Source organism: Ranitomeya imitator, chromosome 2, assembly GCF_032444005.1.
Source record: "Ranitomeya imitator isolate aRanImi1 chromosome 2, aRanImi1.pri, whole genome shotgun sequence".
NCBI classification, from domain to species: domain Eukaryota; kingdom Metazoa; phylum Chordata; class Amphibia; order Anura; family Dendrobatidae; genus Ranitomeya; species Ranitomeya imitator.
The window spans coordinates 607,862,998-607,868,997 of record NC_091283.1 but is presented as its reverse complement, the minus strand read 5'-3'; positions in this window follow the sequence as shown (position 1 = coordinate 607,868,997).

Genomic DNA, 6,000 nt, shown 5'->3' with positions numbered 1-6,000 from the left:
ATTTATATTTCATATATTTTACATTGACATGCTTTAGCACATAGAATGCAACCTTTTTCTGTTTATTGTATATGGAGGTAGCTGCTCCTGGTGTGCATCTATTCACCCTAGTTTGGATGAGCCAGTCAGTTTTTTGTTGTTTCTATGTTAGCTTACTATCTACCCATAAATGCAGACTTTACTGAGAGAGATGTCCACATTCATCCAGTCCACAATTTGTTACCATCTTTTCAGTTAGCCATTGAAAGGTATCAACCACTGATGACTCTCAATTCTAAATATTTTTCACATTCACCCATTTGAATATTTTTCTGCCCAATGATGACAGAAGTATTCTAGGAGTGATACCTTTATTGGCTAACCAGAAAATAATATGTTTGCAAGCTTTCAGAGCACAGTGGCTCCTTCTTCAGGCCATATTACAAGGCAACCTGAAGAAGGAGCCACTGTGCTCTGAAAGCTTGCAAACATATTATTTTCTGGTTAGCCAATAAAGGTATCACTCCTAGAATACTTCTGTCATCATTTGGCAGAAAAATATTCACATCGATTTTTCTGGCTAACACGGTACCACAATACAATTTGTTATTGTACATCACATTCACCCAGGAATTCAGACATCAACCTTAGAGAGTATTTGCTCTGGTTATGGACCCATCAGTCTTATGGGACCACCTTGACATTGGTTGATGGGCAGACTGTCATGATTCCAATGGCAGGGAATCACAAAAGGACAAGCACCAACGAGCTCTAGGGTGATGGAACCTGAGCTGACCGCGACCCTAAACCTGAACACACAAATAACAATAGCCGGGGAACGTGCCTACGTTGATCCTAGACGTCTCGCACCAGCCGAAGATCTAACTTCCCCTATTAGAAGAAACACAGACCTCTCTTGCCTCCAGAGAAATGCCCCACAGAAATAGCAGCCCCCCACATATAATGACGGTGAAATGAGAGGAAGGCACATACACAGTATGAAAACAGATTCAGCAAAATGAGGCCCGCTAAAACTAGATAGCAGAGGATAGAAAAGTAAACTGCGCGGTCAGCAAAAAACCCTTCAAAAAACCATCCTGTAATTACTTGAACTCATGTTCCAACTCATGGAACATGAGGAGCAATTACAGCCCACTAAAGTAACCAGCAGCAAAGAGACAATTATATGCAAGCTGGACAAGACAAAAATAAAGCAAAACGTGGAACAAGAAACTCAAAACTTAGCTTGTCCTGAACATTACTGAAGCCAGAAGCTGAGGTAACAAAACACTCTGATAACCTTGATAGCCGGCGGGGAAATGACAAGAAAGCCCGGTTAAATAGGAAACTCCCAAATCCTAATAGAACAGGTGGACACCAGAGACAGCAGAACACAAATCACCCAGTACCATCAGTAACCACCAGAGGGAGCCCAAAAACAGAACTCACAACAGTACCCCCCCCTTGAGGAGGGGTCACCGAACCCTCACGAGAACCACCAGGGCGACCAGGATGAGCCCTATGAAAAGCGCGGACCAAATCATCAGTGTGAACATCAGAGGCAACCACCCAAGAATTATCCTCCTGACCATAACCCTTCCACTTGACCAAATATTGGAGTTTCCATCTGGAAACACGAGAATCCAAGATCTTCTCCACAACATACTCCAATTCTCCCTCCACCAGCACCGGAGCAGGATTCTCAAGCGAAGGAACAACAGGTACCTCATACCTCTGCAACAACGACCGATGGAACACATTATGAATAGCAAACGATGACGGGAGATCCAAACGAAACGACACAGGGTTAAGAATTTCCAAGATCCTATAAGGACCGATGAACCGAGGCTTGAACTTAGGAGAAGAGACCTTCATAGGAACAAAACGAGAAGACAACCACACCAAGTCCCCAACACGAAGTCGAGGACCCACACGGCGACGGCGATTAGCAAACTGCTGAGCCTTCTCCTGGGACAACTTCAAATTGTCCACCACATGACTCCAAATCCGATGCAACCCATCCACCACCATGTCCACTCCAGGATAATCAGAAGGCTCCACCTGACCAGAGGAAAAACGAGGATGAAACCCCAAATTACAAAAGAAAGGAGAAACCAAGGTAGCAGAACTAGCCTGATTATTAAGGGCAAACTCGGCCAGCGGCAAAAAGGTAACCCAGTCATCCTGATCAGCAGAAACAAAACACCTCAAATAAGTTTCCAAGGTCTGATTAGTTCGCTCCGTCTGGCCATTCGTCTGAGGATGGAATGCAGACGAAAAGGACAAATCAATGCCCATCTTAGCACAGAACGTCCGCCAAAATCTAGACACAAACTGGGATCCCCTGTCAGAAACGATGTTCTCCGGAATCCCATGCAAACGAACCACGTTCTGGAAAAACAGAGGGACCAACTCAGAGGAGGAAGGCAACTTAGGCAAGGGTACAAGATGAACCATTTTAGAAAAGCGGTCACACACAACCCAGATGACAGACATTTTTTGAGAGACAGGGAGATCCGAAATAAAGTCCATGGAAATGTGCGTCCAAGGCCTCTTCAGGATAGGCAAAGGTGACAACAATCCACTGGCTCGAGAACAGCAAGGCTTAGCCCGAGCACAAACTTCACAAGACTGCACAAAAGAACGCACATCCCTCGACAAGGAAGGCCACCAAAAAGACCTGGCCACCAAGTCTCTAGTACCAAATATTCCAGGATGACCTGCCAACGCAGAAGAATGGACCTCGGAGATGACTCTACTGGTCCAACTATCCGGAACAAACAGTCTCTCAGGCGGACAACGATCAGGTTTACCCGCCTGAAACTCCTGCAAAGCACGTCGCAAGTCTGGGAAGACGGCCGACAAAATCACCCCATCCCTAAGGATACCAGTGGGCTCAGAATTTCCAGGGGAGTCAGGCACAAAACTCCTAGAAAGAGCATCCGCTTTCACATTCTTTGAACCTGGCAGGTATGAAACCACAAAATTGAAACGAGAGAAAAACAGTGACCAACGAGCCTGTCTAGGATTCAGACGCCTGGCAGACTCAAGGTAAATCAGATTTTTGTGATCAGTCAAGACCACCACACGATGTCTAGCACCCTCCAGCCAATGACGCCACTCCTCAAATGCCCACTTCATGGCCAAAAGTTCCCGATTACCCACATCATAATTCCGCTCAGCGGGCGAAAATTTTCTAGAAAAGAACGCACATGGCTTCATCACCGAGCAATCGGAGCTTCTCTGTGACAAAACCGCCCCCGCTCCAATCTCGGAAGCATCAACCTCAACTTGGAAAGGAAGCGAAACATCAGGCTGACGCAACACAGGAGCAGAAGAAAACCGGCGTTTAAGTTCCCGAAAGGCCTCCACAGCCGTAGGAGACCAATCAGCAACATCAGCACCCTTCTTAGTCAAATCCGTCAAAGGCTTAACAACACTAGAAAAATTAGTTATAAAACGACGATAAAAATTAGCAAAGCCTAAGAACTTCTGCAGACTCTTAAGAGATGCAGGCTGCGTCCAGTCACAAATAGCCCGAACCTTGACGGGATCCATCTCAATAGTAGAAGGGGAAAAAATATACCCCAAGAAAGAAATCTTCTGGACTCCAAAGAGACACTTTGAGCCCTTTACAAACAAGGAATTAGCCCGCAGGACCTGAAACACCTTCCTGACCTGCTGAACATGAGACTCCCAGTCATCAGAAAAAACCAAAATATCATCCAAATACACAATCATAAATTTATCCAGATATTCACGGAAAATATCGTGCATAAATGACTGGAAGACTGAAGGAGCATTAGAAAGTCCGAAAGGCATTACCAAATACTCAAAATGGCCCTCAGGCGTATTAAATGCGGTTTTCCACTCATCACCTTGCTTTATTCGTATAGGATTATACGCACCCCGAAGATCAATCTTAGTGAACCATTTAGCCCCCTTAATGCGAGCAAACAAATCAGTCAACAAAGGCAAAGGATACTGATATTTTACGGTAATCTTATTCAAAAGACGATAATCTATACAAGGCCTCAAGGACCCATCTTTTTTGGCCACGAAAAAAAAACCTGCTCCCAAAGGGGACGAAGATGGACGGATATGTCCCTTTTCCAAGGACTCCTTAACATAATCCCGCATAGCAGTATGCTCTGGCACTGACAGATTGAACAAACGACCTTTAGGAAATTTACTACCAGGAATTAAATCTATAGCACAATCGCAATCCCTGTGAGGAGGAAGCGAACTGAGCTTAGGCTCCTCAAAAACATCCCGATAATCAGACAAAAATACAGGAACCTCAGAAGGAGTAGATGAAGCGATAGAAATCGGAGGTGCATCATCATGAACCCCCTGACATCCCCAGCTTAACACAGACATTGTTTTCCAGTCAAGGACTGGATTATGAGTTTGTAACCATGGCAGACCAAGTACTAGAACATCATGTAAATTATACAATACCAGGAAGCGAATCACCTCCTGATGAACGGGAGTCATACGCATGGTCACTTGTGTCCAGTACTGAGGTTTATTCATAGCTAAAGGTGTAGAGTCAATTCCCTTCAAAGGAATAGGGACTTCCAGAGGCTCAAGACTAAACCCACATCGCTTGGCAAATGACCAATCCATAAGACTCAGGGCAGCGCCTGAATCTACATAGGCATCAACGGAAATGGATGATAATGAGCAAATCAGAGTCACAGACAGAATGAACTTAGACTGTAACATACTAATGGCAACAGACTTATCAACCTTTTTTGTGCGTTTAGAGCATGCTGATATAACATGAGCTGAATCACCACAATAAAAGCACAACCCATTTTTCCGCCTATAGTTTTGCCGTTCACTTCTAGACTGAACTCTATCACATTGCATTGTCTCAAGTGCCTGTTCAGAAGACACCGCCAAATGGTGCACAGGTTTGTGCTCCCGTAAACGCCGATCAATCTGAATAGCCATAGTCATAGACTCATTCAGACCCGTAGGCGCAGGGAACCCCACCATAACATCTTTAATGGCCTCAGAAAGGCCATCTCTGAACTTTGCAGCCAGGGCGCACTCATTCCACTGAGTAAGCACTGACCATTTCCGAAATTTTTGACAATATATTTCTGCTTCATCTTGCCCCTGAGAGAGAGCTAATAAAGCTTTTTCAGCCTGAATCTCCTGGTTAGGTTCCTCATAGAGCAAACCCAATGCCAGAAAAAACGCATCCAAATTAAGCAACGCAGGATCCCCTGGTGCCAATGCAAATGCCCAATTTTGAGGGTCACCCCGCAGGAAAGATATAATAATCTTAACCTGCTGAGCAAGGTCTCCAGAAGAGCGAGATTTCAAAGAAAGGAACAGCTTGCAATTGTTCCTAAAATTCAGAAAACTAGATCTATCTCCAGCAAAGAACTCTGGAATAGGAATTCTAGGTTCAGACATAGGAGCATGTACAACAAAATCTTGTATATTTTGAACCTTAGCAGCAAGATTATTCAAGCTGGAAGCTAAACTCTGGACGTCCATGATAAACAGCTAAGGTCAGAGCCATTCAAGGATTAAGAGGAGAAAAAAAAAAAAATCAGCCTGGCTGCAATTAAGGCTAGGCAGCAACCTCAGAGGAGAGAAAAAAAAAAAAAAAAAACTTCCTCAGACTACTTTTCCTCCTACTTCAGCCCAAACATTTTGGCCGGCTATACTGTCATGATTCCAATGGCAGGGAATCACAAAAGGACAAGCACCAACGAGCTCTAGGGTGATGGAACCTGAGCTGACCGCGACCCTAAACCTGAACACACAAATAACAATAGCCGGGGAATGTGCCTACGTTGATCCTAGACTTCTCGCACCAGCCGAAGATCTAACTTCCCCTATTAGAAGAAACACAGACCTCTCTTGCCTCCAGAGAAATACCCCACAGAAATAGCAGCCCCCCACATATAATGACGGTGAAATGAGAGGAAGTCACATACACAGTATGAAAACAGATTCAGCAAAATGAGGCCCGCTAAAACTAGATAGCAGAGGATAGAA